General features: G+C 36.9%; 1 long non-coding RNA gene across 1 annotated transcript; it reads left to right on the top strand.

Annotated features, from left to right (window-relative positions):
* Window positions 1-3,559: 3,559 nt before the first annotated feature.
* LOC143750613 (uncharacterized) lies at window positions 3,560-11,789 on the top strand. Its single transcript, XR_013207184.1, has 3 exons — window positions 3,560-3,853; window positions 8,968-9,013; window positions 9,105-11,789. It is a non-coding gene; the product is annotated as an uncharacterized LOC143750613 (long non-coding RNA).
* The last annotated feature ends 344 nt before the right edge of the window (window positions 11,790-12,133 follow it).

The raw sequence follows: 12,133 nt of genomic DNA, 5'->3' as shown, positions 1-12,133 counted from the left end.
GTGCTTGAGAAAGATTTTTACATCGTATTGTATTGAACTTTCACGATCTGATTAAATTTTTCTTCCGAGGCGTACATCAAATGAACATGTTGATTAAAAAAATTATCCTCCCTAGAGATCAAAAGCCCACAACAATACAAAAAACTCCTTAAGGTTTGAATGCGTCTCAATGAAAGATTCGGCATTCTGGGCCACCAAGCGCCCACACACCAACTAGCCTATGGCAAGCCGTTTTGACTTTTATTAATTCCCATGATAGGCATTCTTGATATAAAAAAATTAAATTGTCACTAGTTAAAATGCAAAATTTTGATATCAGGAATTACTTTTCCACTAGTAAAAACTGTAATTCTTGATATCAATAGGCTGTCATACAAATTCAATTGTTGAGATCAAGAATTGATTTCTTAGTTGAAATTACAATTTCACATATCAGAAAAATGTGCGTGTGAATGCTTTAATCCGATAACATGGGTGGCGAAAAAAAATATGCGCTGCTTACAGTCTTTTTACGTTTGCGTTGTGAAACCGGCCTGAGACCTGTAAGCAGCCTATAGCAATGAGTTGTAGATACATTTGGACGTGATCGACATTTTGCCAAACTTGTTCTTCTCCCTTTTCCCATTGCATATCATATTTGGAAAGAAATTTATTTTCAATAAATATGAAGCAAATATGTGAAAAGTGGAATTAAAGTGCCTAACGGTTATTTAATAATAAAGTGTTAGTGTTTATTGGGTAGGGTTAGGTATAGGGAGGGCTTTTATTGTCCTAATAATACAACATTTATTTAATAAATATAATAATATACACTCATTATGTTATTATTGCATACTGTTTTATAATGTAGGCTAAAATACTGAGGTGCAAATAGTATCTACCTACTATTAACACTTATTGCAAAGAAAATACTGCTATTTTTACATTTGTGTGAATAGAATCTATCGCTATTTTCACTTAGTGTAAATAGCATCTATCGCTAAGAAAATATGTTATTTTGACTTGGTGTAAATGGCATATATTAACCATTGACATAATTTTAAATGTTATTGGGTCGTGGGGGGGTTTTTTGGGGGGGAGGGGGGCAATTCGATTCAAACACTGATTTTAAAGGCACGCTATGCAAGAATTTTACCTTAATATAACAGCTTCAAAGTCATTTCGGTGGTAAACAAACTCATAGTAGGACGAATCATCCTGGTAGTAAAGCTTTGGGGGGGACGCCGCTGGAAAAACCAGCTATGTAAGTTTGAGAGGAGCGCCCCCCGACAAATCTCGCGAGAATCACGAAATGCTTTACGGCAACGACGTCACACACATCAACAACAACATGAAGCACGAAGACACTTGCGCGCATTTCAGACGTGATACTCGAGTCGAAGATGGAAAAAGTAAAGAAAACGCGCTCGGAAGAGAAAAGGAAAACAGAATCTGACCGCGTGAGGAACCGGACAAGAGTCCCACTCGCTCGGGCATTTACTCGTTGGCGCGAGCTAAACAGCAGCACTGGATGCAACAGCATCTTGTTGATGGACTAGTAAGTAAATATCTTATTTGTAAACTTGTTTGCGTTCCATATTGTATGTTGTTGCGCTTGCTTGTAGTATGTCATTTTTTACGATGCTGTTCATTCATCCATTGTTGATAATTAGACCAGTCCAATAATTTATCATGAGATTATCATGAGAACAGTTGTCAATATCTCACATAATTATCAGGACACAAATAAGCCTAGAGGTTGTAAATACTGTAAACGAGCACAATTGGCAAACTATTATGATAAATTGCAATAATCATGTCTAATGACATCATAACGGCGAATGTTATTAAATAATGCGACGTACATTTAACTTTATTGATGTCATCTGGCGTTTTGTAATGTTTACATAACACTCAAAAAACACAAATGAAGTTATACAGTAGTCTTAGACTATAGGCTATTTACTTGTGATTTAGCAGCAATCATGTAAAAACGTTATAAGCCAGCAAACATGGTAGGCAACTTTATTATTATAAAGTAGAATAACACTTGACATATAGTTATTATTATCCTTTTACCGTCATCAGTAGTTCAGTAGACTATGCAGTAGCCTAATATTTGTATGAAATCGTGAAATATTACCTGTTCAATATCTTCGGAGTCTATCTGTGCCTGTTACATGCCCGACGCTTCTATCCTACCGATCAGGTGTAGGTGAAGTTGTAGCTTAAAATACCCGACAGATATTTTTATAGCATGTTAAAATTGTCCTTTTTTGACGGTGAGCAAAAATACGTCGTTTTGTGTGTGTCCCTTTAAATGCAAATGACCTGCTGACATTGTTGACCTCTACATTATTGACCTTTTAGGATCGTACAAATCAGGCAGGACATTAAGATCAACGAACCAGCTTCTGCTGACAGTACCTTATTCCAAAAAGAAGACAAAGGGTGACCGAGCTTTTTCCGTTGTGGCTCCCAAGCTGTGGAACAGTCTTCCTTCTCATATCTGGCTAGCTCAGACAATAGACATTTTTAAGTCGCAATTAAAAACGTATCTTTTTAACCTAGCTTTTAGTTAAGTGCATTGTACATTGTAGATATAATATAGATATAATATAGATATAGAATATATAATGTAGATATAATTTACTCTCTTTTAGTTTTTTTTAGTGTGGTCTTACCTTCATATATGCTTTTATACATGAATGTCTTACTGTTTTAGTTAACTGTGAAGCACTTTGGGCAACAACGTTGCTATTAAATGTGCTATATAAATAAATATAAGTTGAATTTGAAGTTGTTGCTCCCGGCACAGAGGGCGGAGCTTCAAGAGGTTGTGTGTGTGTGTGTGTGTGTGTGTGTGTGTGTGTGTGTGTGTGTGTGTGTGTGTGTGTGTGTGTGTGTGTGTGCGTGGTGTGCGTGTGTGTGTGTTTGTTTGTGTGTGTTAGCAGCTCTGATTACCTCTTCTCAATATGGACTCACCCCCTTTCTTGTGTGTTCCTGGGGGCGGGGTTTATGTAAATTTTAGGGTTAGTGATGTCACTAATCCAAGAGGAAGCTTGTGTAGTTCCTACCAGCCATTTGTTATAGTCATTAAAAAACAATTTCTTTAAAAGCAAATATCTCCCTGTGCTGTTGTAACTTTGCAGATGTTGTTTATGCTCAAACAGAAACATTAAACACTAACTAAAGTTAAAAAAGTGAAATCATAATTAACCATCCCTTTAATATCAATTTCGTATAAATTGACATATTAAAGGGGTGGTTGATTATGATTTGACTTCTTTAACTTTAGTTAGTGTTTAATGTTTCTGTTTGAGCATAAACAACACTAACAAACTTTACATATATAAAAAAAAAATATATATATATATATAGCCTATATATATTATATATATATATATTATATATAGCCTATATATATTTAGTATGTAAAGTTTGTTGGTTAATAAAAAAAAAGAATTACTTTCCTGGGAATGAGTAAAAGTTAAACCGGCTTGCCATACATACAACAAGATCCTTTGTGTCTCATCAGACAACTTTAACCGACCAATCAATGGCGCCGCACGCACGCGCGCAGAGGGGGCGGAGCCTCCAACACCCCGCCCATCGCCGGGTATTCAACGGTCCGTCTGAACCGAACTGCAGTGCAGAGCCGGCATGGGGGGCTTGGCCCCGGTCCAGCATGGTCAAAATTAGCTCTCTGTTGAATTACATGCAGTCAGCCATTGGAAGCGGCTGAGTTCCAGTCCTGCAGCCTTGTATGGGGTGCCAGAGCCCCGCAAGGCTGCTGCTTGGGTCTGCCTTCATCCACAGACGTCTTTTCCAGCAGTAACTTTACAGTGAAAGGACAAGAACAAAGGCTTTATCTGTAAGTAAACCTTCACACATTCGTCAAAAGTTCAAACACGAAGAATAAACGGGACTTCTTTAACGCTAGTTAGTTATTCTTCTAGTACTGAATATAATGTATGAAATTGTGTTTATCTTAGTCCAAAACATGCCTTGACTGTATCCAGCTCACAAAAAGCAGGACAGATGGGAATAAAACCGAACAAACGGGAATAACGAAAGTGCCGTTGATATCGCAGCGCCTCCTTTGTTCTGTCTGCCGTTGAACAGGAAAGTCTAAACTTGATTTACTAGATTAATAAACGGCAGAAAAGACAGTCAAAGACCAGCAGCAGCACAATAACTGAATGTACTAATGTTATTTGTACCCAGACATGGACTGACTGTATTCCCCCAGTCTGCCACCTACTCACACAAACACAGTTTTAAAGCATTAAGGGTTGTTGTTGCCGATTATACGAAACGTTTAAATGTTACACTGTTGTGTGGGTTTAAACCTGTTTTCAGTATCATCAGCACTTCCAAGGGAAAAACCCGACAGCATTGCATCCTCTCGATGCCAAAACTCGTTTCTCAGTTCATGTTAGGACAAGGGTGTCTTATTTTCCACCATTTTCACCTCATTCAGCAGAACTATACCAGAATGCCTTGTGCTCAAAGCAGGAATGCCACATATCACTGTCTAGGGAGCTCCAAAGCTGTTGCATGCACAGCACAGTCCTAAATTTAGACTCAAAGATGAAGTCATGCATACGGGCATCGTCGGTAGACGTGTCTCCTTTGCTGTTATACTTATTCCAGCGTCATGCAAATCACCATGGTCTGTTTTCAAATGCTTACATACATAAAGAGCATTTGATTGCAGTGCCATTTCAGTCATTTGATCCAAACCCCCTTTTTTATGCATTGCATTGCATGGGATTGATATGTATGCAATTTCAGTGTTTTTTCGTACAATTATGGAATTGCTTATTATTGCATAGTGAATATATATGATTAAAACCACAGTGTAGACTAGGGTATCGTTGGCGTGAGCTGGAACCGTGTCAGTAGGGGCGTTTTTCCACAATCAGTCTGTTCTGCAGCAGGAGGATGGGTTCATTGGGTTCATGCACGCTCAGTATGGCGGGCTGAGGCGGGGGAAAATATGACCTCGTTTGACTGGATTTGGAAACGCTCCAAGCTGCAGTCAGGGAAGTGGAATGGGAAGCCAGTGTCTGGCCCCACTATTGCAACCGTGTGCATTTGCTTGAGACAATAAATGCATATTCTGTATTGTTATTTGCATTTGTCGTTTAAATGTTCAAAACGCTTCTGTGGTGCATGTTACCGGCTCACACCGAGTTTAGTATAGATTTAGTCGTCGTCTGAAGTCTGTCTGACTCAGCAGGAATGTGGGAGGACGAATGTTTCTTCAGAGCAGAGATTATGACCTTAAATTTACGAGACATTATGCATCATGCATCTGATATTTTGGTAATAGAGCTCAGCAGTCGGGTTATGAGTAAAAATTCCATTTTCTACATGAGTCTTTTTATTTTCAATAATAACAACTGCAATGGAAACCTTTAAAGACAGACCTACTGGGCACTATGGTGTTAATCGATGGTATCTGCTTTTGTTGAAGAAAAACAGCCCACATTATTTCTTGAATAACTAATCCTAAATTGTGGAATTCTTGGTGGAAAACGAAATTCTTCAAAGAAATGTCTACCAATTAGAGGTGTATATATATAATTTTTTTAAACTGGCAAAATATATATTATATTTTGTCAATTTTAAAAATAATAATTTGATTGTCATTTGGATTGCTTCATAGGATTGTAGTTAAAGCCATTAACTAGAAAGTCTTGTATTTTTGTCTAATTTTCAAATCAATGTTTATGATTCACCTCATTGCTGGTTCACATGATGAGATGTGCCGATTAATTAGGCTAATTAATCAAATTAATTGCACATCAAATTTGGCTGAGAAATGAATCTCAAAAGATAATTTAAAGTTATTATTGTGTTAAATGAGAAAAGCAAATTATTCCCCAAAATATATACTTTTTTTAATGAAATGATACTCTAAATAAGAAACTAAAACTGCCAGTAGGTGGCAGTAAATGAGTAAGTCACTGAATCATTCATTCGATTAGTTTTAAAAGGCTGATTCATTCAGGAACTAAATAAATGGCTCTCTTTATAAATGAGTCACTGAATTACTGGTTCACCTGATTGATTCGCTCAAAACGCAGATTCATTCGGAAACAAAGCACTGCCGTGTGTTGCTCTGAGACACACAACACTTCTGTTCTGGCTTTATAAGTAATATTTTTATTGGCAAAATTGAGCAAAACAGACAATAATGTGCCTAAAATATAACAATATTAACTTCTTAATAATTGAACTGTTGTATAAAATCTATCACATTTGCACTTGTGCTACTCTGGACAAAAACAGCATTAATGTGATATTGCGCTCGTTACTCATGTGATATTGCTTAACTATATCATATTATATATATGAGACAAACTCATACGGGCATTTTTGCCTTAATATCTTGAATTTTAGGATCATTCTAACTGTATTCTATAGGCTTCATCAGACAGTAAACTGTTGCTCTGCTGCTTCATGTTCGTCACCAATCAACTGTTTGAAATGGAAAAATAAATTTTATTTTTCCATAACTAATTAATTAAATGAACATGTTAAATCGGTTGATGGAGATTTGTGGGATGCACATCCAGGGCACGAAGCTCCCGTTCCACCACATCCCAAAGTTGCTCTATTGGTTTGAGATCTGGTGACTGTGGGGGCCATTTTAGTACAGTGAACTCATTGTCATGTTCAAGAAACCAATTTAAAATGATTCGAGCTTTGTGACGGTGCATTATCCTGCTGGAAGTAGCCATCAGAGGATGGGTACATGGTGGCCATAAAGGGATGGACATGGTCAGAAACAATGCTCAGGTAGGCCGTGGCATTTAAACGATGCCCAATTGGCACTAAGGGGCCTAAAGTGTGCCAAGAAAACATCCCCCACACCATTACACCACCACCACCAGCCTGCACAGTGGTAACAAGGCATGATGGATCCATGTTCTCATTCGGTTTACGCCAAATTCTGACTCTACCATCTGAATGTCTCAACAGAAATCGAGACTCATCAGACCAGGCAACATTTTTCCAGTCTTCAACTGTCCAATTTTGGTGAGGACTTGCAAATTGTAGCCTCTTTTTCCTATTTGTAGTGGAGATGAGCAGTACACGGTGGGGTCTTCTGCTGTTGTAGCCCATCCGCCTCAAGGTTATGCGTGTTGTGGCTTCACAAATGCTTTGACTGAAATAGCCACTCGTTACAACCGAGGTATGCAGCAAAGTTGCTCTTCTATCAGCTTGAATCAGTCGGCCCATTCTCCTCTGACCTCTAGCATCAACAAGGCATTTTCGCCCACAGGACTGCCGCATACTGGATGTGTTTCCCTTTTCACACCATTCTTTGTAAACCCTAGAAATGGTTGTGCGTGAAAATCCCAGTAACTGAGCAGATTATGAAATACTCAGACCGGCCCGTCTGGCACCAACAACCATGCCACACTCAAAATTGCTTAAATCACCTTTCTTTCCCATTCTGACTTCAGTTTGGAGTTCAGGAGATTGTCTTGACCAGGACCACACCCCTAAATGCATTGAAGCAACTGCCATGTGATTGGTTGATTAGATAATTGCAGTAATGAGAAATTGAACAGGTGTTCCTAATAATCCTTTAGGTGAGTGTATATATGGCTGTCGATTTAACATGTTCATTTAATTAATTAGTTATGGAAAAATAACATTTATTTTTCATTTCATACAGTTGATTGGTGACGAACATGAAAGTGTGCAATTAATTTACGTGTATATGTATATATATATATTAGGGCCGGGTAAAAAAATATCGATTTCTCAATATTAATCGATTCTCATTTTTACGAACCAATATCGATTCTTAAATCTCAAGGATCGATTAGTCATCCTGTTTTTATTTGATGAATGAATGAAACATTGTAGCGCGCATCCCATCCAATAAATCGCAATAATCTTTGTGCTTTGTAACTATTGATATGAAATAAAGTCTCAAATTACATCCATTTTATTACGAAATTCAAAAACATAAATACCGTTTTGGCGCTGTGTCGTGAGATCGCTCTGGCGCAGCTCAGCTCAAGAGAAGCAGTTCTTCCGCTTAATAATACCAGTTACTGCGCAACATAAACATGAATGAGCATCTAAAAGTGAGTTAAAAGACAGAGTACAACTTATCGAAATCCGTATCATGTCACATGAAATCGCTCAATCAGTGTTTCAACCGTGGAAAGACTTCAGTTGAACAACTTGTAAACAATGTCATGTAACGTCACATTTACCTCAGAAAAAACATGTGACCATGAACTCGTTAGGCAGCTAGAAAAATTAACTCTAGAGAGGAGAATATATTCATTATAATTTTTATAATTATATTATTATTATAATTATAATAATTATAATTTTTAATGTTCTCCAAAATTTAATGCATGTTTGAATAAATCATGACAGCCACCATTAAAATATTTATAATTCATATTACTTTCTTATTATAAAAATAAATAAAAGTGTAATTTAAGTGTTTGTATAGCTACAAATCAGTTAATTTCTACCTTAAATATTATAGTAGGCTAATGAACTGACTCCATAGTTTATAGCATTAGATACGAGATTTGTTTTCCTTGAGAAAATTTGCCATGTATTGTACCTGATATCCAAAACAATCAATATTGAATCGAATCGCAAGCCTGTGAATCGAAATCGAATCGAATTGTGAAATGTGTGTCAATACCCAGGCCTAATATATATATATATATATATATATATATATATATATATATATATATATATACATATACATACTTGCATACATACAGTAGTCAACATTTAAACTGGATCAAAAAAGTTATCAAAGTTGTCCACAGACAAGAATGGGTATAGTTTAAAATCCACATAACATTGATGAAAGGTTTTGATCCACTTCAAATGTTGACTACTATATATAAATATATATATATATATATATATATACACACACACACACACACACACAAATTAATTGCTCACTTTCTCTCTCTCCTGCAGGTTCCTTCAAAATGACACCAACAGAAGCAATGGGGGATCCCATTAGGTAGGTTGAGTCCCCCAGTAATCACAGTGTTTTGATGACATCACAGTGTCCCAAGCGGTGATTTCCATCTATTGTTCGTTCTCTTCCTCAGAGCGAACGGCCTCGTTCTCGAGCCTGGCGGTGTGGAGAGGGACCGCCACGAAAGAGCGACATTCCTGTCTGATGTAGGATAAGAGAACGGGCCTCTGGGGGAGAGATTGTATCCTCATGTATATTATTTTTTATTTCCTAAATCATGTATATCCTTATTTTCTATGGTTATGGCGTGCGATACAGATGAATCATGACGCTGGGGCTTTTCCCCCCATCTATGTGATTAATAAAATTTTAGAAAAACCTGGGACTCTAAGCCTTGATGATATGCTCTTCGGAAGGGGGCGGCAGTAAAGACACACAGCACCTCGAGACAGACTGGAGCTTCACTGAAGACCCACATGTGTGTGTTTGTTCCCGGGGGTCCGGGACCCTGGCGGCAGCAGCATGTCTTCCACTTGTCCACTTCTACTTTGCACGGCTGGACTCTTTCATATCTCTGTGAATTCCCTGTCAACAAAAAACCCACCAAGAAATGTTAACAGTGTTCTGCAATGACATGCAACAAAGCTGTAATGTGACGAACACTAGCGCTCGACCAATATGTGTTGGTTAAGGCCGACACCAATGTCAGGGTTCCCATAGAAATATCAGTGAATTCGAATCGTGAAAATGAATAAAATCACAAAAAATGTCCTGGGAAGTCTGTTGTTTTGAGTATGCGCTGGTTATTTAATCATCAAATGATGAGTGGCAACTTAATGCAACATACTATTACTTATAAATTCTGTGGGAACCCTGCAGTATCTATAATAAAATTGAATAATAGCAAATGAGAAAATTGCCAAATGTATATATATATATGTTTTGTTACATTTTTGATTTATAATTCTCTAAAAAGTATTCGAAGTCAAAACTAGCACTTCTGTGAACCGGCCAATGGCCATTTTAACATTATCACCAAAAATAAAAGTCTATCACTTCTCACAGAAGCACTGTGACGTCCCTCCTCACATCCATCCATACGTCTTCATTACTAAAACACGTAAACGTCAGTCAATACTCACACCTTACAGTATTTACTAAGGCTAAGAGTCCCCACTTCTCATGCAGTTACTAAAAAGCTACAGAGTTCATCTTTTTGGCTTCATTTTTGTAGTATTTGCTTGTTAATTTTTTGCTTGTTAACTTTTTTTGTTGCTTTGCCAGTATATTAAAGTGTAATCATGTACGTTGTGATATAGAAGTAGCTGTAGAGATGCATTGTTTCCTTGTGGTAAGTGACTGAGATGCTGCCACGGATTTGAGACACTGATGAATGGTGCTATTTTGGACTTTAATCTGCTCCTTGTGAAGGAAGCTCAGATGGGTTTTATTTTATATGTTCATGTTCAGAAGAGGTGTTGGTTCTTTGTTGTCTGGTTGTCGTAACTCGGATCGGATCGACTTTATTCCCCTTGTTGTTTCCGTGTGGCTTTCTCATTGGACAGAAAAACAGATTTGTTAAAGAGTTGGTGTTTTGTTTCCTTTCATTTTTTTTCTTCAGAGATTGTTATTTGAAAAATTCTAAAACTTCAGACAATCGGAGCAATCACAAAACTGCAATTATTAACACTATTTACCCTTTATATTGTAAAGGTTTAATTCAAGGAGTAGTTACAGTTCCTGGCACTAGTCACTTCTGGCAATAGCAAACTCAGTCTAGATCTCATACTTAAAGCACAGGGTATCTTACGGAGCGAATCTCGTGTTTTTGTTGAGCAGTGAATTCCTTAAACACATCAAGGACGCATTCAAATAAACAGAGGATTTTGTTGCCGTTGTAGTTTGCTGTGCTCAGTCCCAGGGATGCACCGATATGAACATTTTGGCTTGTAACCTTTTATATTTTAAAGCCGATAACCGATATATTGGCCGATAAATCTAAATACAAATTTCAGTGCACATCTGAAGGAAATAATGCATTATTTATCGGCTTTAATAAATCGGCCAACTTTTCTTATCGGCCCGATAACGATAACATTAAAAATTAACATATATCGGCTGATACCGATATGGTTGCATCCCTATACACACACACACACACACACACACACACACACCAGGGCAGCTGAGGTCAGATTTATCCTACACCAGCTGGAAATATTTAATAAGTACAAAAACATTCATTCGTTTAGTGCACAGGGTCCTTTGATGTATTTTCTAAGGCAAAAAATGTAGCATCAAAACCAACTTTCTCATTGACATTTTTAGCATCTGCTCTTGTAAATGAGTTTTATGGGTTAAAGAACCAAAAGCTTTATATTTATTCATTGAAGTAGCACTCGGTATTTGCAGTTTTGTCTTTGCTTCCAGTTCACATACTTCTAACAATCCTAATTCAAAGACCAACTGGAAAGCCCACCTTAGTTTCTTAGTCTTCCATATATTTTTCCACTAAACTGGGGACCTTCCCAGCTTGCTCTAGTCTTTCCTTAGTGATTACGGCGTATCGACCGCATGCTCTTCCTTTTGTTTCTGATCTGAATAATTCTTCTCACAGTTTCTTCTCATAGATTAGGTATGCTAACTGTGTTGTAAATAGCCAGTGAATAGCTTCTTGTATGTTGAATTATTCTGTAATAATTGTGTATGATTGGTGTACAAAACATGAAGTTTAGCCTCATCATCTTTTTAAAGATGAACTGGTGTTTCATGTAATTTTGCAACTTAAGCTGTAGTTGAATAAATATGCAAGCTCTCACTATTGGTGTTGTTTATTGGCATTGAAATATTACATTATATACACTAATGTTCAAAAGTTTGGAGTCAGTTATGATTTTTTTTTTATTCAGTAAGGATGCATTAAATCGATCAAAAGTTACATTTATAATGTTCTAAAATTTCTAATTCAAATAAATGCTGTTTTTTGAACTTTCTATTCGTGAAAGAATCCTGAAAATAAAAAAGCATCATGGTTTCCAAAAAAATATGAAGCAGCACAACTTTTTTCAACATTGATAATAATAATCAGAAATGTTTCTTGAGCTTCAAATCATCAAATTATACTGATTTCTGAAGGATCATGTGACACTGGAGTAATGATGC

The sequence above is a fragment of the Siphateles boraxobius genome, unplaced genomic scaffold, assembly GCF_051911475.1.
Source record: "Siphateles boraxobius isolate OS27281-9 unplaced genomic scaffold, OSU_SipBor_1 25, whole genome shotgun sequence".
Taxonomy (NCBI): Eukaryota; Metazoa; Chordata; class Actinopteri; order Cypriniformes; family Leuciscidae; genus Siphateles; species Siphateles boraxobius.
The sequence above is the reverse complement of the archived record's forward strand: the minus strand, read 5'-3'. Positions and strand labels throughout refer to the sequence as shown.